Consider the following 24224-nt stretch of genomic DNA (forward strand, 5'->3'; position numbering starts at 1 on the left):
AAAACACTTCCATGAATCAGGCCCTTAGTCTGATGTGACAAGTAGTTAGGTGTTCTATTCTGAAAAATGCACTTAGGAGTTGAAGTGGATACTTTAACGATAATGTACATTTGAGCTGGGAATCAATGTAAATCTGTATGGATGGGTGTCGTATGGTGGAAGGCGGGAAGCATTTGTACAGTTTGGGACATTTTATTTTAAAGCTTTTGAAGTTGATTAGTTACTTTTTTGTGTGCAACACATATATGGATCCGTTTAGTGACAGAATGTTGATCCTGTAATAGCTCTAGCTGTGTGTCCCATGTGATCTTCGTTAAAATAATGGCAGATTTTATTATACATGGATTTAATACAGTGTAGAGTGAGCAATACAGCTTACTTATGAAGTCATATTTAGTTGTGAGTTGAACTTATTGAAGTTATTCTTGGGCAGAATTGGTATCAGGGTACTATCAATAGAAGAAGATGGGGGCAGCTTTGTATGTTTGCCACCTGCTCGGGTACAAATAATGGTAAATTCTGCTTTTGAGCTATTTCAGCTCAATCAATTTGAGTCCATCCTTGGCTTAAAGGCTGACAATATTGTAGGAAATTCGTCATTATAAAGAAAGTGATTGTTAATGAGCTATAAAAAGAGTTAACTCACTTCTGGAAAGCATTATCAACCAACATTAATCAGGAGTGAGTCATGAAATGTTATATTATGTGATGTTGATTTATACTGCTCACTGCTACCATCCAAGGGAAGTCTCCAGGCGCTCATGTGGCTCTGCAAGAGAGGAGGGCTGGGTGTGTTAGTGGGGGTAGGATGATAGGATAGGTTCAGAACCAGGAGCAACCGGCATCTGAGAGCGCTGTTTTTCATGTGGGAGTTGGTTCGGGAGGCCGAGGATGTGTGCTAATGTTTGTGTTGGTGTGGTGTCGTTTGATGTTGGGTGGATTGTGGTTGTGCGCACTGGTTAGCTATATCCATAAGGGGTCCGGAGTCGCAGATGGCTGTTAGGTGTATGAATATCTATTGTGATGGTGAGTATTTCTATAGTGTTGATGGATGATGGATTCATGCACTATGTTTCTGGGAGTACCCTCTAGGTTTGCTTCCAGATTCTCAGAGAGATGGTAGGGTGTGAACTTTATATTGATTCTTGGTGTGCTTATGTGTAGTGTGGCTGGCCCCTAGTCAAGTGCAGTGGCATTGATTATTTTTGGAGGAGCAGGAAGGAGGAATGGGTTAGTAAGTCGGTTGTTTTTGGTGAAGCTTTTGGTGTGAGTCTTTGATTGCTACTTAATGTTATCTACCAACGTTCTTGGTTGTGGTCGTCGGCCCATCTCACCTCCTCTCTAGGCTAGGAGGTTGGCTTCCCTGCGGGTTATGCTGGCAGGTGGACGGTTGTACATAGTGTGTTCCTGGTTACTCGTCCAGGTTAACCATGGCCATTGGGTGTGGAGCTGCTGTCCGGTCAGTTTCCTTAAGTATCAGGGATATGATTGGGAGGGTTCTGTGAGGAAAGGAGAGGTATGGGAGCAGTACTCTGAGTAGTTTTAGGAGGTAGACACATTTTCTGGGGATTGCATTGGCTTGCGGTTCCATGGATAGTCTGTTGTCCATGAATATTCCTAGGTTATTTATCACTTTGAAAGTCTCTGGTTGTGTTGCCATGCCGGCCGGCCAGCCAGTCCAGTTGTGGGTTAGCTGTGTTGATTTCTGTGGGTGTGAGCATTATTTCTGTTTTTGCAGGGTTCAGTTTGAGGTTGTTTGTTTTTATCCAGTTGTTGATGTCTGTGAGGCAGTTGTTAAGGCAGTTATTGTGTTCCTGGGTCATGGTCGCCTTCACTATCAGTTGTCATTTGCGGAGTTGCAGGCGGTTAGTCCATGGGTCCGAATTATTTTCATCAGGGGGCACATGTAGATGATGAAAATCAGGGGAGAGAGGCTGGACACATGTGGAACTTTGCAGGAGATATCTTTGGTGTTTGAGATGAACAGTGGTAAATAGGTTCTTTCAGTTCCGTTTGTGAGGAATGAGGTAAACCACTGTAGTGCGGATTACTCTATGCCACATTCCATCTTTTTATTAGTGTTGCGTGGCTGATTGTGTCGAACGCTGTAGACATTTCCAATAGTATGAAGTGGTCTAAGATATAAACTAAAAAAGTAATGGTGAAAGGGTTGTGTCCTGGGAAACCCCACAATTCATTTTGATTTTGTGAGTTACAAGAACTTACAGGGAAATGCAAGTATTTTTTCTGAGAGAAATTAAGAAAAAACATTTTAATGTATATTTCAATACGTTGACCAGAGATGGTAATCTTTAAAGAATAATCTGGTGGTCTAAAGCAGCAGTAAAAATGTCAGGTTCCAAGCTACTAGTTAACCATAAAAAGTCACTTGCCAGCTCAAGTCTAAACATGTACACAGCGTGCAAAGAGTTAACTATCTCTAGTAAATGGCTAGTCACAAGGGCACATTGTTTGCCCTGGTTTAGGGTGTTGAATGAAGATAAATCAAGCAGGGGAACTTGGATGAGGGTAAAGGCAAATAGTGTCTCTTGAGAGTCAAAGACAGACAGTAGCTGTTGAGGGTTATAGACAATGACAATTCCTTGAGGAATAGAGGAATTGCTATAGAAGGAATGGGCTGAGGGGTAGAGACCGAAAGGGTTAGTTAAGGGCAGAGAGAATTGTAACAGAGGTCGAGAGAGATTGTTTTATGGCAGAGTTGTGACTGAGTACAGAGAAATTAGTTCAAGGGCTGGGATGTATTAAGAGGTCATGAAGAAGAACAATTTGAAGAGCAAGTGTTAATAGTATGCTGAGGGGTAAAGGTGGTGAGAGCAGGTTGATGGAGCTGTTAGCGGGTTTAAGAGATTATTGAGGAGACTGGATGAGGGTCAGAGTGATATTTGAGGCTTGCTTAAGGGTTGAAGAAAGACAGAGTTTGAGTCTAGATATCAGGAATGATTTTCAGGGATCAATATTTCTACCCGTGGAGCAGGAGGACGTGAATTCAGCACGCCATTAGGCCATCTAAATGGAATGGTACTGTGCCTTTTGTCCAGTAATACAGCTGTAGCTTTAATCATTTCAACTGTACAGCGAAAGATGTCTCCTTCATCTAGCGCATGCTGAGAACACCATTGACAGCCCTAGAACTTGATTTCCTGTTCCACAGGGTCCCTTTTCACTGTTAATCCCCTGCACTGTGTGGCCACTTAGCTAGGGTCCCCAGAGCATCACCAGGGCAGTTGAGTGTTGCAATGAAAAAGCTTGCCCGACAAAAACCTGAGCTTTCTTGCTTAGAAGGAAGGAAAACTGTAGTTCTTTGATTTGCCTCTTTCCTAGTAGAAGGAACCCCTACTGCACCAACATCAATTCAAAAATGTCCCATTATAATGCTTTCATTGCAATTGAGCTTTTTCAGTTTTAAGCAGATCAACCCGGTGTAAAGGTTAATGACTTAGAAATATTCAGCGCTCTTTCCATTATAAATTGTGCAGCTTTGACTTTCTAGAAAAGTGATGCAGCCATATACATTTTTGTTCCAGTGGTCATGGTCCAGCTAGGCTTGGACAGTGGTCATAGTCACTCCTAAATTTCAATGAAGATAATCCAGTCAGACCTGTCGTATGGTCATTGCCCAGCCTATTCTTCACATGGACACAGTCCAACTAGACCCTTCTGTGGAGATAAGTGTTCCTGCATTTCCAATGGAGATTCATAAATTATAACTGCCCTGTGGGAATAGATCTGCTTTGACAATGCCTGCCTTATTTGTATCTGCAGTTTTTCTTCCAATAGACAAATGACTGTTATTTTTTGTTCAATGGATACTGCGTATACCTTTATTTCAGTGGGTATATTTCAGCCTGGATTATCTAACAAGGATAATCATCCTGATTTTCTAGATGGTCTCACTCAGTTTATCTTCTTATTTTATTTTTATCTTTTTTATTAAGTATATCTGGTTTATAGTTAACCTTTGTACATGACATCTTCAGTCTTCTACAATCGAATCCAATACCTAGGGGCTCCTCACAAGTTGGGCAGAATCTAGGTGGTAAATCTGCCAGGATACCGGCCAATGCAAATAACGTTAATGTTAGCTCCGGATCCCGAGTTGGGGCAAGGCTGTAAATCCCCATTTTTACCAGATTCCATAGGGCTCTATGGGGGCATTTACGGCGCTATTACTGCAGGGCTAATAGTGCTGAAAATGGGCAGAAAGTGGACAGATTTACCTCCATCTCAAAGAAGGAGGTAACCCATCATAATTCTGTGCGGTCACATTTTATATAAAAAAACCCCTTTAAACCATTTCTTCCTAAACAAACACGTTCCCAACATCCTGTAACAAAATGTCTCCTCAAGACCTTTCTCTTCGCTTCTGCCTTTGCCCCTCTTCTCCCCCGCTTATCTTCTTTCTCCCTCGGCACTGTGTACCTGGCCACCCTCTGTCCTTCGGGCCCAGGTACCTGCTCACCCTACCACCCTCCTGCACTTCCTCCGGCCCACCCCTTGCACTGGGGCCTGTATCTGTACCCATACAGTCCCCCACATACTCTTCTTCTGAACTTATCAGTTACACCCTATCTGACTAACCTAGCACTTTGACACCTACCAGCTGCACTACCACTGTTTATCCCCTTTATTTATTTATTTGATGTATTATTTATTCTGTTCTCTCCTATGCTCTGCACTTTCCAATTTCTCCGCCCTTCCATGCACTTCCCCCTTTTCCATTCCCCATGCACTTTCGTGTTCTCAATGTCACTGTGCCTAGTAAGATCGCTGTTTTTTTTGTTTCTCCCCTGTTCCCCTCCCTACGCCTGGTTGCGCTCTGAAACACCCGTGTAGGAGCGCGATATAAATAAAATATCATATCTCCAAGGCTCGTTTCTGATTTTACAGAGCTTACACTGCCTATCACCTCGCTGGAGCCCAAGTTTAAGACTTAGTACCTCTAACGTGCATAGTACGTTAAGCCGAAACCTCAGGTAGGGTTCCTTAATTTTCCGATCCAGGTATTATAATAAATATCCTGTTAACTTGTTGAATTGCCTGACATATTCGTAATGTTCGCACACTGTATATTTTTGAATGGTATCACACTGTGTACACCAATCTCCTAGTTTGATTTTCCTTTTGACTAGATTTTGGGTTGGTTAATAGGTCGTCAATTGTCGCACCCATACTGTCCAAACCTGATGGACATTCTGAGTACATGTTATTTAAGGCTCCTGGTGTACCTGCTTCACAGATGATATTCAGCTTGTCATATAAGGATAGCTTATCGGACTCCAAATTTTATTAAACAGCATCAGCTTCTTATAAACAATGACATAGTTCAATGATTGCAGACCAAGCTCAACTCTTGTGAAGGCTTTTGGTAGAGACCTCAGAAGTTGGAGACATTGTTTCCAGATAAATCCCTCCATTTTGCCTGAGTATTTTTTCTGGATATTTAGCCCCTCCAACCCATATAACAACATTGGCATCATTTTGCTTTTGTAATAGTCAACGAGTGGGCGTAGTGTATAGGCACAATGTTTTATGTTTCTCCAGCATGGGCTCTTGCATGGATTCACATGCCAAGGATATTACCCGTCGTCAGGCTGGGAATCCTCAGTAAAATAAAGCAGTTTCGCTTTAAGCTAAAACTGCACTGTCACTTGTATAGCCTATTTCTGTCACTTTGGGCCATACTGCCCAAGCCACTGACACTCGTCCTCCCTAGCTCCACCCCTGGTGGCCATCTTCAGATAATTGCCACACGTTTTCCCATTGGGAATCGTCGAGTTTCTCGCATCGACTTTCTCGTATTTTGGGCTATTTTTGATGTTTTTTTCTTCAAATTCCGCAATCCTTCACCGTTGTGACTTGCCGGCAGTGGGGATCCGTTGCCAGTCTCGATCCCAGCATCCGTCGGATCGCTTATGTCGTGTGAAGCCGCAGACCGGTTTTGGGCCCAGTTCACGAGCCATGTCGGAAGTCAAGAAGAAGAGCCTGTTCAAGGCCTGTTCAAGATGCAGTCAGAAGAAAATTTTCATTGAGGACCGCCACCAAAAATGCATTTACTGCCTGCACCCGCACCACAATGTGAAGGTATGCCCCATCTGCCAGTCTTTCTCCAATAAAACGAGGAAGAATCACCATCAGAGACTGGTCTCATGGCTAGAGGAAGGTAAGGCTTCTGACTCAGTGTCCGTGTCCAGTCATTCCTCTACCAGGGCTAGCAGGCCCAAAGAGAGTACTCCCTCTGAAAAGAGGTCAAGATCCTTTGAGGACGTTTCCAAGTGGAAGGTAGATAAACTGGTCAAGTCTCAGACGACCACCGCAGCCGCAGCATCTCAGTCGTCTGGATCAGCAACGGCAAGAAGTGAGGGTATTGTTGTCCTGCTTCCACAGCCGGCCTCTCTACCTGCACATCCACCTCAGCATGCTAGCCCTACGAGCCCCTGGTGTCATGCACCAATCTTGACGCCTAAGGCTCCCAGACACGCATTGCCAAGAGCTGTTTCTTTGGAAATTTTGTCAACTCTCCACACTATAGTTTCTGAGATTCAGCAGTGACTACCGCCTGTGACTCCTCGTCCTCCTGTGGTTCTGGGCCCGGCTCCTGTGGATAGTCCTCTAAGACCATCTCAGCCCCACCTGGTACCACCTCCTCTAGTACCTGCACCTCCTGTTCCACTAACCCCTATTGTGGAGGAGTTGGTCCTCACAGGAATGGATACTGGTACGGACATTAACCTGGATATAGATTGTACCCAGGGTACGGATGAGTTAGAGGACTACATCCCTGCAGGCAGTGAACAGCCAGATGTAGGCCTGCCATCAGTGGCGCTCTCACAGCCACTTTCACTGAGCACACAACCCACGACCAAGGCTCAACACGTTCGTCGAACAAAGGCCCACGCACGACACCTAGGGAGAGGTCTGTAGAATCACTGTCCTCTGGGCACTCGAGGTCCCAATCGCCACATGACAGGCCTCGACTGTCGAAAGACAGAACAGACGACGTGACTAAATCCATTTCCGACCATCGCACGTCAGTAGATGAGACTTCGGATCATTCCGTAGCTGAAGTTCGACGTTCTTTGTTGAAAACGGTTAAAAACCATATAGAGGCGGGACTAGCCCATTTGCTTAAAAAACACACCCAAGAACGCCTAATGAAGGGGAGGGAGTCAAAGAAGAAATCTTCTAAGACCCCTCACAGGAAAGGTCCCATAATGATAGGTTCCCACACAAGGGTAAGGACTCACATGAACAGGATTCCTTGTCTACAGCCCTAAGGAAAAAGGGCCAGCCTTCACCACAAGACCCATTCACTCCTCAGGATCAGGGGTTTCCATTGGACCCTATGTCCATTCCTAGCTCTGCCCAATGGACACGTGAGGATATTGATAGGGTCATGAGAAGGATGACCTTCATGGCAAACGTTTTTGAAAAAGACCCTAATTACTTCCACAGTCTTCAGTCCACCCCACCCACACCAGCGCCCTCTAGTTCTCAGGTCCCTGTATCGGCCACTGCTTCTCAACCTCCTTCAAAGAGGTCATGCCCCGATACCCTAACTATTCCATCGCAGCAAGACCCCCCTCCCCCCGAGTCATTCACCTGTATGACCCGGACTCTGACACTGAGGACCTCTATGTAACTCCAGAGGCCACAGACCCTTACTATGGTGATGATGATGAAGAGCCAGACATGTATAACATGGACTTTCCCGTCAACCAGGATCCTCCTGTGGCAGATTCACCATACAAAATGACATGCTCATCAAGGCAGCTGAGCACTTCCAGATAAAAACGCAGGAAACTCAACAAGATAAAGACTTTGTTGATGACATTCTGGGGGATAAAAAGGCTGTCACTCAGTTCATTCCCTTCCTGCAGTCTATTCAGCAGAAGATACAACCCTCGCTAGAAACGCCTAACCAGACGCAGGCATTTAATCCCAGCATGTAGAAGCTCTTCCAACCTGCTCCATCAGACCCTCACTATATCAGAGGACAGCTCAAACCTGAGTCTCTTGTAGTTACAACAACAAGGAAGAGAGCGGGAACACCCCTTACCTCTTCTGAGGCACCTCCGGAGGCACCTCCGGACAAGGAGAGTAAGAAGCTGTACACAATGGGGAGGAAAGTGGCATCTTCGGCTGCCTTTCAGGCGAGGATAGCTAATAACTCCACTCTTTTGGCGAGTTATACCTGCCATAAATGGGATGAGGTATCAGCTTTGTTGTCATCAGCCCTAGAACCCCTTAAGACACAATTGGCCCTTGTGGCGGCAGAAGGCAGGGCAGTTTCAAACTGCATGTTAAAGAGTAATCTGGACGCCGCTGACAATTCGGGAAGGATTATTGCAGAGGAAACAATTATTAAGAGTTATACTTGGCTACGCAAGTCCGGCTTCAAGCAACAAGCCACACTTCTTAATATGCCCATTGAGCCCAACGTCCTCTTTGGAAAGGCAGTTGAAGATGCCTTGAAAACTGCTAAAGAAGAAAATGATACACTAAAGTTGTTGGGCCAGCTAACCAATAAACCCACTGGACAGAGAGGCAATAGTAATTTTCGTCGCTCACGTGGACAAAATTCACAGAGGGGTTCAGGCTACAATCAGAATCAGGGAACATCCTGGGGTAACAATCAAGGCCAAGCTCACAAGGTTACCAGAGGGGGCAGCGCAGATCCCACAGATGAGGGAAGTCCTCCTCGTCTATAGGTGGTACCACACCTCCAAAACAGTGACTACCCGCTTCAGGTGCCCTCCCATGCATCTCCAGTAGGAGGGCATATTTCAAACTTCACCCAAGCATGGAGGGAATCACCTCAGACAAAAATCGCAACGCTGCTCCAAAAGTGCACAATAGAAATCTTCCTGGACAACTAGATAAACAGGAGTATTTATTCAACCTACTTCCTTGTGCCAGTGCGCCCAGTATTAGAATTATGCCCTGCAAACAAATATGTCAAGCCACTAAAGTTCCGCATGACTGTGCTACAAGAAGTAATCCCACTGCTAAAGCAGGGGATTACATGGCAACATTGGATATGAAAGATGCTTATTTTCATATTTCAATGTTCCCAGCGCACAGAAGATTCTTGCGGTTCAAGATAGCAAACCAGCACTACCAATTCAAAGTGCTACTCTTCGGAATAGCATCCGCACCAAGGGTATTCACAAAGGTACTGGTGGTGGTAGCAGCGCACCTGTGCAGGCGAGCAATCCTAGTGTACCCTTATCTGGACGACTGGCTGATTGCAGGGGAGACTCCCCTAGTTTGCAGGCAAAACATTCAAAGAACTATCCACCTTCTCTTTCAATTGGCCTTCTCAATAAACGAGAATAAATCAAGCCTAGTGCCGAGCATAACCAAAAAATTCCTAGCAGCTGTAATAAACTCAATAGAGGGGTTGGTCTTTCCATCAGAGGAAAGAGTCCAAAACATGTTACTGCAAATTCCTTATTATCAAGCCGGCCGCCAAGATAAGTGTACGCAAAGCTATGCGTTTGCTAGGCATGATGATATCTTGCATTTACCTGGTATCACACACGTGCCTGCACATGCAACCCATGCAGGAGTGGTTGGTGAAACAATGGTCACAGGCAAGTGGTCAGTGGGACGATCTAGTGGTCGTTTCGCCAACACTAGTACAAAACCTTTGCTGGTGGACAGGAGATAAAATCTGTTGAAGGGAAAACCCTTCCACAATCCAGAAGTGAAAGCGATTGTCACAACAGACACCTCACTCGCCGGGTGGGGGGGCTCATTACCTTCAACACACAGTGCAAGGTCTGTGGACTCATGCTATGGCACAGAACCACATCACTCTGCTGGAACTACTGGCGGTGTTCAAGGCCCTTCAAAGGAACACGAATGGCAACTAGACACAAAGGTCGTAGAACACCTTTTCTCTCAATGGGGTTTCCCCCACAATAGACTTGTTTGCTACAAGCGATAACAGTCAATGCCCAGACTTTGCGTCCAGGTTCCCCCAGCCATGCTGGGGAATGCTGTATGGATGAACTGGTCAGGGAAATTTGCTTACGCTTGTCGCCTGACGCTCTTCATGAACAGGGTGGTGAACAAGATCCAGAAGGAACGAGTGACGCTCATGCTAGTTGCTCTTATGTTGGCAAGACAACCTTGGTATCCACATCTACGCAAACTGGCAATGTGCGATCCCATCAAGCTCCTGTTCCTGACCAATCTACTCACTCATCACGGAGTATTAACAGTGCACCCTCAACCTCATTCAATGAACCTGGCAGCATGACTCCCGAAGTATAGAGTTCGGACATCTTAACCTACCACAGAGGTGTATGGATATCTAGAGGGAATCACAAAAGCCTAATACTAGACACTGTTATTTCGACAAGTGGAGGAGATTTGTAATTTGGTGCCAGTCTAAACAAATTAACCCCATAGAATGTACCCCATCCCACATTCTAAATGATATGCTCCACTTGCTAGACTCAGGGTTAGTATTCAACTCTTTAAAGGTCCACCTGGTGGGCTTGTCAGCCTACACCACCTCCCACAATGAAGTACGGTGGAAGGTGCTGGTCATCAAGGCATTCATGGAGGGGGTAAAGAGACTTCACCCTCCGTTTTCAAAACCGTTGCCAGGATGAGATCTCAATGTAGTACTCGCTAAACTCATGGGACCCCCTTTCGAGCCAATGCACATGTCAAGTCTTAAACATCTGACTTACAAAACTGCCTTCTTAGTGGCTATTACTTCCATAAGAAGGGTTAGTGAATTACAAGCATTGTCAGTGCAGGATCCTTTCTTTGTCATTCACAAAGACAAGCTGGTTGTACGTACTCATCCTAGGTTCTCTCCTAAATTCATCTCTAAATTTCATGTGAGGTAGTCCATTGAGCTTCCAGCTTTCTTCCAGAACCCAAAAAGCTCAGCTGAGGAAAACTCCATACACTAGATGTAAGAAGGGCGGTCCTTTACTATGTAAACAAGACCAGACCACTAAGGAAAACAGACCAACAGTTTATCTCTAGCCCCAGGCAGAGAAGAGGATTGCATTTCCAAGAATGCCATCTCCAGGTGGATAGTCAGGTGCATACAACTCTGCTATTCCCTGTCAGACAAGACACTGCCTTTCACACCAAGAGCTCACTCCACACAGAGCACAGGAGCTACTTTAGCATTTATTGCAAATGTCCCCCTAGACAGTATTTGCAAAACAGCTACATGGAGCTCAGTACACACTTTCACTCAGCATTACTGCATTGACACACATTCCAAGACAGATACACAGGTGGGACAAGTGGTTCTAAGACATCTGTTCACACATGAACCTCCTCACAACCCACCACCTTCTCCTGCACTGCTCGCTAATCTACGCACTGCATGTGATCTAAGCAGATTCCACAAGCCTCAGAAGGGATACATTACTCACCATAATCGTATTTCTAATTCTTGTATCTGCTTAGATTTACATGTGCCCACCCTTCCTTCCCCTCGGAGAGAAGGTGCATTGGATTCCTATGAGATTGTCTGATACGTATCTGCTTGGATACGTCTGTACTCATGCTACACTTCATGCTACCTCATGTCAGAAAAATAACAATCTGAGGGACCTTGATGCGTGAAGGACCATGGGTACAGTGGATATCAAACTAGGGATAGTATTACTGGCATGCCCTGTCGACGTCCCTTTTTTCGAATTTCGAAAACAACAACTGTAAAACTCTGCAGCTTCCACTAGATATCGGCCTATGCACAGCATGTGAATCTAAGTCGATACAAGCCTCAGAAATGTGATTACGGTGAGTAATATATCCCATATATTACTGTTGTTTTCTTTTTTTGCCACTTTTATTTCCCCTGTTCCCTTCCCATTTAGCTTTATGGCACTTTGAAACACAATTATGTTGTATAAAGTGCCTTACAAATACTCAATAAAATAAATAAATGAATGCCTCGGGCCATCGGACACTGGACTCAGTGGTTTTGGCTGCTGCTATTTAGAGGTCGTCTTATCCTTCATCCTCTTTCTCAGTCCTGCCTGAAATAGAAGGATGGAAGCTGGATGTGGCTGGCAAGTGAATAACCACTACTACGGAATCCACAGTTAAGGCTGCCAACATCCTAGTCATCCTTCCACGGTACGACAGACGATACAAGTTGCGGCACATCCTTGACTTCCTGCCAGATGACAAGAAAGCAGAGGTCATAGCCATCATTCAGGAAGGAGAAGTGGCTCTGACCATGCAATCATGTTTATTCTTGATATCTCCGACTCTGGTTTCCGCCAGTGCGGCAACAGGGTCGCCCTACACCATCAAGGTTGGCTGAAGGCTACGAATTTCACAAAGGACGTCCAAGCCAAGGTGGTCAACATGGCTTTCGATGGGGATAACATTTTCAGCAAGGCGGTGGACGAGTTTCTTCTTGCCATCAAGAGGGACATGGAGACAAAACACTCTCTGGGCCCGCTGCTGCAGAGGAGGCAGAGCTTTCGCCCCCAGGAGAGGAAGGTCTCCTGAACTTCCAAGTTGCTCATCCCTTCCTGCCGTCAGTCCTCCTCTACTACTCAGGAGGCGTATAGATGCCGTTCACAGGCCTAGAGGGGAGGTACCCAGCATCGTCATCCACAAACCACCAGGATGCAGAAGGAAGCCTGACTGGACCTACCCCCAACCCCACACCTCACCCCAGTGGGAGGCAGGCTATCTGATTTTGTCAACATGTGGTGCAACATCTCCACGGACAAATGATTGCTTGCCGTCATCGAGCAAGGACATTCTCTGTAGTTCCAAGACAAGTGCCCTTGCATTTCTCCTGTGACAAGACAAGAACAGCATGGAACCCAACTCGTCAAGGAAAGTCAGGCCGTGCTGCGAAAAGGGGGAATAAAACCGGCCCCTCTACATCTCTGCAGCTCCGTAGTATACTCCACATACTTTCTGGTATGCAAAAAGTCAGACGGGTGGAGGCTTGTCCTGGACTTGCATCGTCTTAACAAATTCCTGAAGTTCCAGGAAGTCAGAATGGTGAAGTTGCAGAGCGTGCTCAGCCAACTGGAGGAGGGAGATCTTCTGACAACACTAGATCTGAAGGATGCTTAGTTCCACATCCCCATTCATCCAAAACATCAAAAGTTGCTAAGGCAATCCAAGGAAGATATTACCAATTCAAGCCACCACCCTTCGGGCTCAGTCAGCCATGTGGGTGTTCACCAAGTGCTTAGCCCCAATAGCATAGTAGGGAATGTCTACACCTACCTGGACGATTGGCTGGTCCGGTCTCGTTCTCACGCCCAGGCGGCACAACACACGTCAAAGACGTTCCAGCCTCTAACCTGTATGGGATTCTCCATAACTTTCCCAAATCCTGCATGATGCTGTCCCAAAATGCTCTGTTCCTGGAGGCCAGACTCAACACAGTCTTGTGCCTAGTGGCCCCATAGGAAGAAAGGGTACTTGTCATCCTGGGAAAAGTCCAAAGGCTATCCTCCGTGGGAGTGGTGACAGTCCGGTTCATCAAATCAATTTTGCGGATGATGTCCTCGTGCATAGATCTGGTACCTCATTGCAGACTACAAATGGAACCCCTTCAGGAGTTGCTGGATGCCAGGTGGAAAAATATTTCAGGCTCAGGAATGACAGAATAGCTCTCAATCAAGCTTTCCGTCCGGCCCTGCACTGGCTGTCCAGTCACCCTCATGTCTTGCAGGGAGGTCCCTTAAGCGCCCCCACGCATCAGGAGACAGTCACAGCTGACGCCTCACTGGAAGGTTGGGGTGCCAATACAGGCCAACAAAATGCCAGAGACTATGGCTCCCGGAGGTGAAGGTGTTGCATATCAACGTCCTGGAACTACAGGCAGTTTTTTGGGCACTCAAGTCTTTCAAGCCTCAGCTCTTGGGAAATGTCGTCAGGGTATTCACGGACAAAGCGACCACCATGTATTACACCAAGAAACAGGGCAGGACGAAGTTACTGGTCCTCTCTGGAGGCACAGAACCTGTGGCGCTGGCCCATAGCTCACCGGATGTTTCGAGTCCTGTTCCACCTGGCAGATGTTCAAAACACCATTGCAAACTCTCTCAGTAGGGAGCTGCAGTCCTGCCACGAGTGGGAGCTCCAGCAGGCTCAAGCCTCCCAGATCTTCAGTGAGTGGACCTGGCCTTAGATCAACCTGTTTGTGACAGCAGCCAATACCAAGTGCCAGTGGTTTACCAGCAGGTATCCTCAGGAAAGGAGTCTGGGGGACGCCTTCTTGTTCCTGTGGAAAGGCCTGTTCATTTACGCATTCCCACCAATTCTGCTGCTCCTGCGTGTGATCAACACACTCAAACTATCCCGCTGCAAGATGATCCTCATTGCACTGGCATGTCCCAGACAGATCTGGTACCCGGACCTTCTTCACCTGTTGTCATGACCTGGTGAAATTGCCCCTTCTGGACCTCATGGTCATTGTCACGAAGGGCTTGTACTCCTTGTTCCTCCCAACATGGCCGTACCAAGCTCCGTGCTACGCACTAGCTTTCACGTCGTAGCACGTACTATAAATTGGTCACGCCCTTGCGGGTCCGCGCGTCTCAACGCTATCTTCGATAGTGACCCGACGTGTGTTTGCTCTCTACATTTGCTTCCTTGATCCTCTTACTTCCTTCCTTGCCTTTTTTCCTGTTCCTGGACTTCCCCCCTACATTGCTTGTTTATCGCTAATCCTGGACACCCTGGAACCACAAACTTCCCGGAACTCTGAACGCGCTCTGCAACCTGACGAGGCTCGGGCGAGCCTATTCAAGACCCAAACCACCCACAGGAAGAGTCCTGCCGGCAGGCAAGGGAGATCCCGATCACAGGTGAGACGGGGGGAGATTTATGACACCTGTCAGTGGTTCTGACCATCAAGCTACCCCTTCTTCTGGACCTGCTATCCAGAGAAGGAGGGGCAATCCTGCACCACGACCCAGCATCCCTGAACCTGTCGGCCTGGCTTCTGCAGCCTTAGAATATGGGCCTTTCTCGCTGCCGTTGGAATGCAAGAAGATTCTAGCCAAGGCCAGGGCTCCGTCTACACTTGCATGCTACAAACACAAGTGGAAGCACTTTACAGTGTGGTGCCGGTCATAGAAGATCTCTCCACAGTGCGTCACAGTGCCGTAACTTCGAATGGCTTGTGTCCTCCCACGTGCTAGGACTGATTTTCTATACTCTGGCTTGGTGGACAGATGAATAGAAGGCCAACCTATATTGTGATAGGGACAACTCTGGGAAGCTGTAGCCAAACCAGTTTAGGTAGCAGGTACAGGCAGTCTAGGCTAAGTTCTTCAGAGGCGGTGAGCTTGTAAGGCGTCCACAATGAGTTCACACTATGGGAGTCCCAGATTACACTTAGACAGGAGGTATAGAAATACATTTATTTATTTATGGCCAAAACACACTATAGAAAAATGACTACTAGCAGGTAGACTTATCACACAAAACTATCAAACTAAATACATATCTACATTCACTTTGTTATAGGGCATAATACACATCAGAAACTCCTGCAAAGGAAAGGTTAGACAAGTATTATGTGCTTATGGTCCACAGAGATGATCCCTAACTAAAATTGTCCATCCCTAAATTGCCTGGGGCCTTTTGCCCAATAGTTCAGGTTGAAGTTCCACAGAATTTAGAATGCAGGAATAAAATGCAGGTAGGGTCTCTAGACGAATACCCAAAAGTAGCCCCAACAGTCAGATGTCTTGCGCAAGTAAGCAGTGACAAAGCCAATATTGTCATAAATAAGCTTTATTATAAGCCCATTCACTTATAATGGGAGTATAGGGGTAGGTTACAAACTCTGTAACTTACCCCCCATACTGCGATTCTTCCCCAGACTTGGCAGAACAAAGGAAGGGTGTCCGCTGTTTCTTTTACCACCAAGAGTTGCAGTCATCGATTCACAGGGGTTGCAGGTTCGACCTGATCTCTGGTTGGTGTCTTTCACTGTTTCAAGGAATCTCGATTGAAGAATGCAGTAAAACTTGATGCAGCACCCCTCTCAGGACTGGATTTGGGTCAGGTAAGCTATTTCGGACGGTGGTCACTGCAGCAGGGCAGCGCCAAAGCTCTCAGCAGCCGCTGTTGGACTTTCCCTCCTAAATTTCACAGGAGGTAGTCTCCTAGGGCCAGCTGAGGATCGCCCAAGTTTCAGGCCGAAACTGTACGGTGACGTCAGCTGCACGGTAGCCCAAAAATGAAGGTGGTCAGCCACAGGACACTTCCAGGGCACTTCCGAAGGCTTCCTTTGGCAGGGCACAAAGCAGTCAGGAATGGATGCGCCCTCGCCACCAAGAGTCACAGCTCCTTCGCAGGACTGCTAAAGATCACAAGCAAGACAGGGCTCCTCCAGGACAGCAGCAGAAGTTGGTTGTCAGGCCTCCTTCAGTAAGGTTTCTTCGCCAATCTCACAGCTGGACAGGAAACTTGGCACCTTCAGGTTTCTCCAGGATCTCTGAAGAATGGGTGCAGGGCTCCTCTTCTTATCCTAAAAGCCTGGTAAGAGCAGCTGCCATCACTAGCCAATAGCAGGACTAGACCACACAGACACACCCCAGGAGTGGTCCAATCAGGACCACTGGCGGGAACATACATGCATACCTCTCAGACAGACTGAAACCAGTTTGTGGATTGGGGTCAGGAAGAAGGCTAAAGAACAAGATGGCAAAAGGACAAGCGAAAAATCTTGTGGCATGGGCGTTATTTAACCAGTAGCCACATTTAGTAGCCAAACGCGGTACACGCGGTAAGGCTAAATGAAAATTCACAAGTGGGAAAAAGTCACTGCTGCCACCAGCCTATCCTTTTAGCACAGCTAGAGTAACCAAAAATCATCTGACTGTTAGTCTAGGGCAAAACAAAAATGCACCCCATTGTACTGTAGTGTAAGCTGCTGTGCACAATGATAAAAAGATACCACAAATGATAAAAAGTAACCCAAAGTAGTAACACAGTAACATGACTAAAGGAAACAAGGTTTCCCAGTACTGACAGCCTGAAGGACATATCAGTTTCCCCATAACATATGAGCTTAAAGCTTCACTGCACTGGAAAAAGTACAGGTCAGATTCAACATTAAAAGCAAAAGGTTTGGGGGTTCCATAAAGATGCAAGGAAAGGTGAAGTAAAAAGAAATCTTTCCTAACACCACGTATTCCATCTTTTGATATATTCGTCTCCACCTTTAGCCGCTTCAGAAAAACTTTTTCGGCAGAGGGTGCTGTTCGTTGATACAGTCGACTCGATATCCCTCGAGGGTCACTGTCTCGATGTCGACATCATCACTGGTACATAAAGTATGCGCAGCGCCCATTAGCTTCAGTTACGTTTTTCTGCAGTAGCTAACGCTTCTAGAATTGAGGCGCACTTCGGTTACAGTTATAAACTGTGACATACTCAAAAACGATGGCCTTGTCATTGACACCATCAACCCTGAACACTGGGTTAAAAAAAAGAAACGCCACAATGTCGCACTCATCGAATGGGTTGTGGTGTCTTGGTGTGGAGCCTGAGATGGCAAATTGTTGATCTTGTCAAGCAATGACCGGTAAGGCATTGAAAGAGCAAAAAGGGAAATTAGCAGCGGGTAGTCCCCAAACTAAATCTCCCTCGACTACCCTGTCGAAAAAGCACTTGTCCGATGAGTCACGAGGCGACTCTCCTCAACGGAAAAAGTCCAAAAAGAACTCTCGATACAGGAGTGGATCGCTCCATTCTTCAACTTCTTCCAAGAAGACGAAGAAGAGAAGCTATAGGTCACCTTCCACCTCTTCCTCCGAAACTTCTCCTGAGAGAACAATATCATGCCCAAACAAATCATCGACTCCTGCTGAATGGGAGGCATTCAGACAGGAAATGTTAAACATTTTCGAGAGTGAGGCCCGACCCCCTTGAAACAGAAGACCACGAGTAATGCTCCTGTTGCACTGTTGAAGGCCGCCAAGGAGAGGACCATGCCAAAATCCTGTGTGACGTCGAGCCCGGGACATAGGCCAGAAACCCTACGAGAACATTTGAGGTCTCGACTCGACAAGAACTTGTTGAAGACTCTATTGAGTCGGGGGTCGAGCCCCTCGAGGGCTTCGATAAAGTCTTCTAAAACTTTGATGACATTAGCATCCAAAGCATTGACGTCATTAGCGTCGAGACCGTCGACACCATCGGGGTCGAGACCATCAATGCCATTGGGGTTGAGATCGACGCATTTGCCCTCTATACCTGACATTGTCATTAAGTAGGTTGAAAAAAAGTTGAAACCTTTACCTACGAAGGATTTCTTCAAGTCTTTGGTCCTCATTCCAAGTGTGGCCGACTGGAAATAAGGGTGCCGGTCGCACCATATGGTCACCCTTACTGGACTGCCACACTCCAACTCTGCCTTCCTGGGATTTTTGCGCCCGGCAGGTCTGACCCTGGCCCCGGTCTGGCAACAGCCCCAGTAGGCAGAGATGTCACAGAAGCACCGGCACTGCTAGCAACAGTGCCGGTGCTTCTGTGTCCACATTCCCATGGAGTCATCTGGGACTCCATGGGAATGTGGTTTACACTTTACGCCGCCTGAAATCTGTAATGTTTCATTGGCACCGGGATGTCAGGCGGCGGAAACAGTGTAACGAGTTTGACGGCAACCCGCTGCTAGCACCGGCAGGTTACCGCCAAACTCGTAATGAGGCTCTTTGTCTTCAACTTATGAAGAACATGAACCTTCAAACACATATACCCCTCCTTTTGGTTTACAGTATGTTGCGCAAAATGTCTCGGCAGCCCTGATCTCAGAAGAGTTGAGGCTAAAAGACTGTTATGGTCCCTTCAGCCTGCCAGTGGGATTGCCACTTCACAAGAACTTGAATTTGGTAAACCGGTCCCGACAGAACATGCTGGTGCCCCATATAGACATCTTATGTCTAGGGTAATAGAGTTTCTAGGGTGGGGCAGGCCTGCTCCCCCATTCGGGCAAGATGACCTGACCGATATCCTTGATAAGGGTCCTTGGAAGGATCTGGTACTCCATTTTCATATTACCCTGCCAGAAAGGGTAAAGGCAAACTGGGAGGCACTTGAGGCAAGTCCAGCATTGAATGAAAACCTCACCAGAAAGTACAGGCCATCCAGTAGCGATCCTGTCTATTTGTTTAAAAATTCTACGCTAGAAAACCTGGTAGTTCAGGCTGCCAATTCTACCTCTAGACATGCAGCTCAACCAACAATTCCCCCAGACAGGGATGATAAACGTTTCGACACTTGGGCAAGGAAAGTGTTTTCTGTTGGGAGCATGGCTCTTAAATCTGCAAATGCCACTTGTGCATTAGCTAAATTTACGTTCACCCTGTGGGACTGTATAGCCATGATGGCTGAGCATATTTCCGAAGGGGAAGAAAGAGACGGCTTCCTGAATATAGTGAGTAGGGGTGTACCGAATAGTTGGTCCAACTATTCGGCCAGAGCCGAATAGTGATCCGAATAGTTGTTTTTTTAGGCAAACATGTTCTAGGGCATAATAAACAGCATTTCATTTAATAAACTAAGGAGGCATTCTATTGCATGGGTACTCTTATTTATTAATTGGACACATCTCTGTAAGCTTATGACAAAGACAAAAATAAATACAAAATAGATCTGTAAAAAGCTCAAATCTACTTTCACTCACTAATAAGAGTAACATGTAAGGGAAAGGTTATATTTCAGAAAAACGAGGCGTTCAACATTTTCTGCTAGGAAGCTACTTCTGTGTTCAGAATAAATATCTGCAGCTGTACTGAACACTCTCTCGCTGTCCACACTTGTAGGAGGAGGTGCCAGCCCTGGAAATCGAACACTGTTCATGTCCCACCACTCCAGCGAGTCTGCCGTTTTAGGGAGCAGCAGCTCAGTCAAAATATAGTGAGCTCAGTGTCCATGGAACTTATTGATTGACTCACACCAGCCGTGGACTGCTGAGCAACAGTGTCCCAGAAGGCCCATATGTCACATGGTGGAACACTCTTCTTGGATGGTGGCTCGTCCTCTTGCAGGTCAGGGTCTGCAGGTTGCCCCTCAGGAGGGTTGGAGGTCTGCTCACAGAGGCCTAAGGCAGTAGAGTGCATTGCACATTTCACTTTGTTGGCCACAACATCATTACTGAAAAATGTTAATTTGAACCGCGGATCGATACCTGTTGCCCCACAGTAGATAGGTATAGCCTCAATGTCTTTGAACCATGTCTCTACAGCCTTCAATAACTCTGTTTTCACTAGCTTGACACCTGACACCAGTAACCCTAACCTCACCAGAGCTCAGGTAGTACCTTAAAGCTTTCACAGCAGGAACCACCAAGGAGATGCTTGATGCATGAGATAAAAACCCCTTTGTGAGCTCTGCAGAGGGTGCCAACAAAGATAAAACATTTTCTGCCAAAAGCCACTGGCAGGCAGAAAGATTAGACACGTTATCGTCCTCCCCACAGTACAAACTTACTGGCCGCCTCTGCCCTACCAGTCGTCCCAGCATCAGAAAAGACGAGTTCCACCGCTTTGACACATCTTGAATTAACTGCAATTCAGGGAACCCAAGATCTTTTTGCAGTGCGTGCAAGCGGGACGTGGCAGAACTAGAATGTTTGAAGTGGCCAACAGGTTTTCTTGCATGTGCCATCATGTCCGACACAGATCTTTGCACAAAAAAGCCATCATGGATTCAAAGCTGTAGGGTGTGTGTAAAACACCCCACACTAACAAAATCTGCTTCTCTCTGCTAATCCTATTTTGGCACCAGTATGGCTTCCGCCAAAAGCCTCACACTGCAACAAACCTCCATGTTTTTTCATGTTGCTGGCTAGCCAATGTCCTGTTAAGCTCATAAAAGATTTCACAGTGTTATCAGAGGTTCAAAGGTCTACAGTAAATGCAATTTTCTCAGCCCTCTGAACCTCTGAAGCAGTACACTGGCTCACTTTTTCATACAGGTCAGGGATGATGCGAGTCGAAAAATATTTACGTGATGGTACTTTGTACCTAGGCTCCAACTTATGGAGTTAACGCACAAAACCTACATCCTCAACAACAGAAAATGGTTGCAAGTCTAATGCTCTAATTTCACCAATACTGCAATGCACAGCGTGCGCGGCAGGGCTGTCCAGAGGCCACACTTGCTTTTTGTCCAGACAATCTTGAATGGACAGCTGTGACCATGCCCTCTTGCACTTCGCGGGAGACTCATTGCTGTTGATTTTTCCTACAACTGCCTCTTTTTTCCTTTCATATTGAACATAGTCATTGTGATGCTTGGGCCGCAGATGGTTGGTCAGTGCTGATGTGCTGCACTGTCTCGAGTTTCCAGAACCATGAGACAAAACTGCAAGGCACACAGAACACACCGTCTTGGAGTTATCATCTATTTTAATGGTAAAGTAATCCCACTTAGGGCTGGTTTTCTCGTTGGTGCTACTCATGCAGACAATGAGGGGTTCTGCTGCTCTGGGCCAGGGATAGGGTTTCTGCTGGGCACGTCTCCTCTCTGTTGCTTGTGGGCCTTAACGTAAATCAGAAGCTCGTACTGGTGACAGAAAAAAATGTAAAGCAAAAGTCAAACTTAAGAGTATGTTTTGGCAGAGCTGCATCGAATGATGGCTCTGAAACGGTATTCGGGTTTCCTTAAAAAATGTTTTTAAAAAAACCTTTTAAAAAGGCATGTAAAATTATGTAAAAAAGGAAATATGAACAATGACAAAAACTGTGCTTGAAATTGCCAGAAGTGTGAAGCTATTATGGTCATCCACTGACTGCGGCAAGCATAATATAGCAGTCTCTCATTTATCAGGCATATGCACCGAGTGGTGACCTCCCACCTCAAGCTTCCCCTGAATAGTAAAACCCCCATAGTACTTACCAGAAATGTAGGCACTAAGCAGTGATTTGCATCAAGGTGGTGGAATTGCAATCCGGTCTCGGAGATGAACTTCCTTGGTTGATGCTGCTTTTTTTCTGGGCAGTGGTATGACTAAAGTAAAGTAAAGGATTATGTTATGTATGAGCGGCTAAGAGTGCACCCTTATACTCCAATGCCATACCCCAAGCACTGACCAGAGGCCAATGCTGTCCCCGTGACACCCCTCCCCACTTTTCAAATAACTCCCCTCTGGCATGGAAGTCCTAACACTCCCTGGCTGCTTAAATATTATTGAGGCCAAGCAGGTGGCCCCATATCCAAGTCTGGAACCAAAACCACAAAAAGATAGCGTGGACCAGTGTCAGAAACGTAATGAATAGCCATTTGCAACATCAGTGAGGCACTTTTAGGGAGTGGGCAACGGGGCAAATACCTGAACCAAAAATATGAAAAGCTAGCGTGGACATGTTTTCAGGAGTCATAGGTGGGCACTTTTTGGAGCAATGTGGTGGACCAGTTTCATGAGTTACTTCACTATGCGGCTAATCATTTTGACCAGTGTTGCGGAATGAATAAATGCATAATTCTGTACCCATCACTTTTTCTCGCAAAACACCCCCTTGGGTAGTACTGGTCAAACAGTGTCAGAAAAGGAATGAATACTCATTTGCAACAACAGTGAGGCACTTTTGGGGAGTGGGCAATAGGGCAAATGCCTGAATCAAAAATACAAAAAGCTGGCGTGGACATGTTTTCAGGAGTCATAGGTGGGCACCTTTTTGGTGCAATGTGGCGGACCAGTTTGATGAGTTACTTCGCTATGCTGCTAATCATTTTGACCAGTGTTGCGAATGAATAAAATGCAAAAATGTTGTCATTTTCTCAAAAATCACCCCCTTGGGTAGTACTAGTCAAACAGTGTTTGAAAAGCAATGAATAGCCATTAGCAACAGTGAGGCACTTTTGGAGAGTGGGCAAGGAGTCACAGTCGCTGAAAGGTTGGCCGGGGAAACAAACCTAAGAAGCTACTGGCACAGGGGTTCTTAAAAGCCCTCTCACCAAATAGGAGACAACAAAAGTCAAGGAGCACACTGCAAGGAGAGGGAGTGCAGGGGGAATTGCAACGAGAGGGAGTATACTGCAAGGCGAGGGAGTCCTGGAGCACACTGCAAGGAGAGGGAGAGAAGGGAGCACACTGCAAGGGGAGGGAGTACACTTCAAGGAGACGGAGGGAAGGGAGCACACTGCAAGGAGAGGCAGTACACTGCAAGGTGAGGGAGTCCTGGAGCACACTGCAAGGAGAGGGGGTACACTGCAAGGAGAGGGAGAGAAGGGAGCACACTGCAAGGGGAGGGAATACACTTCAAGGAGACAGAGGGAAGGGAGCACACTGCAAGGAGAGGGAGGGAAGGGAGCATACTGCAAGGAGAGGGAGTGAAGGGAGCACACTACAAGGATAGGGAGTGAAGGAAGCACAATGCAAGGTTAGGAATAGGAAGTATACTTCAAGCAGAAGAAAGAAAGGGAATGAGCAACTGCGAGGAGAGTGAGACTGGGGGCTGCTCCTGGAGAGTGGAGCGGCCCCCTAATTGTGCAAAGAAGGTCGGGCCACCGGCTTTCCACCGGGGGCCCGACCAAAATGATTGGCATTTCGGCAAGGCTGCGGGGTTGCAGGGCACCTCAGCTGCCTCACCGTGCTGAAGGGGGCCTCAGCAAATTTCGAGGCCGCCGGGGTGGACAAAGTGCACGGTGAGTCTGGGTCCCGCTCCTGGAAAGTGGAGCGGCCCTCGAATTATCCATAGAAGCAGAAGCTTCTTTCGGTGTGCACTCACCTGGGGGTGATGGACGCTCTCTCTGGGTCCTGGCATCTGCTGGTGCACTCTGTTGGCATAGGAAACGGGGAAAGGGAAGAACTGTTGCCTTCCCTCAGTTCCTATTTCAACGCGTGCTGAGGGTGTTTCCTTTGTGGTTAGGCTGCAGTAGTCAATAAGCAAACAGCTTATTTGGCTTCTGCAGCTTAGACACTGCAATACTTTATATGATTGGCTGTCATCTCCCAAACAGGGAGAAGGCAGCTAATCATAGAAAGTGGACTTCAGCTTCGACTCACTACGCAGAAACTATTCTGCCGAAGCCGGATAGCTGCTTTTTCAGCCGAACTTCAGCAGAATAGTGACTCGATGGCGGAGTTCGGTATACCCCTAATTGTAAGAGACGGAAAGGAGGCTATGTGTGAGTCTCTTCAGTCAGGACTGACAGTATCAGCAGAGCCATGGCGGTGAGCACAGTACTACGCAGGATTGCGTGGTTGAGGAAGTCAGGATTTGCAC

General features: G+C 46.8%; 1 protein-coding gene and 1 long non-coding RNA gene across 5 annotated transcripts in view; one reads left to right on the forward strand and one right to left on the reverse strand.

The window, feature by feature from the left end:
* The window catches only part of LOC138452897 (uncharacterized), a 357311-nt gene extending 335307 nt beyond the window's left edge, over window positions 1-22004 (reverse strand). Inside the window, exon 1 of the long non-coding RNA XR_011260325.1 lies at window positions 21895-22004. This is a non-coding gene — a long non-coding RNA (uncharacterized lncRNA). The remainder of the gene's footprint in view (window positions 1-21894) is intronic.
* Window positions 1-24224, forward strand: part of LOC138452892 (voltage-gated potassium channel KCNC1-like) — a 1227882-nt gene that overhangs the window by 48589 nt on the left and 1155069 nt on the right. The gene's annotated exons all lie outside the window — the stretch shown is intronic.

This window comes from Ambystoma mexicanum, chromosome 1p (assembly GCF_040938575.1).
Source record: "Ambystoma mexicanum isolate Mex_15411 chromosome 1p, UKY_AmexF1_1, whole genome shotgun sequence".
Lineage (NCBI taxonomy): Eukaryota > Metazoa > Chordata > Amphibia > Caudata > Ambystomatidae > Ambystoma > Ambystoma mexicanum.